Source organism: Nematolebias whitei, chromosome 9 (assembly GCF_014905685.2).
Source record: "Nematolebias whitei isolate Nwh7 chromosome 9, NemWhi1, whole genome shotgun sequence".
NCBI classification, from domain to species: Eukaryota; Metazoa; Chordata; class Actinopteri; order Cyprinodontiformes; family Rivulidae; genus Nematolebias; species Nematolebias whitei.
The window spans coordinates 47,753,413-47,754,259 of record NC_056506.1 but is presented as its reverse complement, the minus strand read 5'-3'; positions in this window follow the sequence as shown (position 1 = coordinate 47,754,259).

Genomic DNA, 847 nt, shown 5'->3' with positions numbered 1-847 from the left:
TGTGTTCTCAGAAAAGTTGTTTCAGGACCTCCAATAAACTTATGTACACATCAAAGCACACAAGACAGATTCAGGAATTCTCTTTGTTTTCCAGATTTCACATTTTTTTATTACCTTAAAACATACTCAGACAACATTTGATGCATCATTGAAATTTTTTATTGTGTTTATTGGGACATCCATTTTTAGAAGTCATCGTAGCATCTGTTGGAAACACAAAACACAGTACAGTTAGGGTGTTGCTAGTTGTTACTTAATCCTGGATTGGATTTTAAAGTTAATTTTGATATTTTTTTCACAAGAAAAAAAAAGTTGATTTCCTAAAGTTTAACTATAAATGAAGGAATTTGTGCATTCAGGTAATTGAAAATTAAGTAATTTCTCTAACATCCAACCCATTTTAGCCACTGAGCCATACCAAACACCCATAATCTATTCTTGAATGAATTATTGACTATTATTGACAAATTACAGACTTTTTATTGAATAAGTTATTACTCATTATTGAGTAATGAAAGTCAACATCAGATGTTGGTCAACATTGTTGGGCAACATCTTGGGGTCTTCTAGAGTCAGTCTGAAGTGAGAGTGGTCCCTGACATGGCAGAAAGACATAGATATAATTAACAGCTTTTATTTATTTATTTTTCAGCTAATAACAACTTTTATTTTTTTTTTTTCATATTTTTTCAGTTATACACAGCTTTTAAATATTAATTTTTCCAAGTATTAAGAACTTTTATTTTCAGCTTTTATTTTGAAAAGGAGCCGAGTGAGGCTCACTTTACCTCAGTGTGTTACGACAACAACGAGAGAACGGTCGAAACTATCGTGACCTACAATAAAC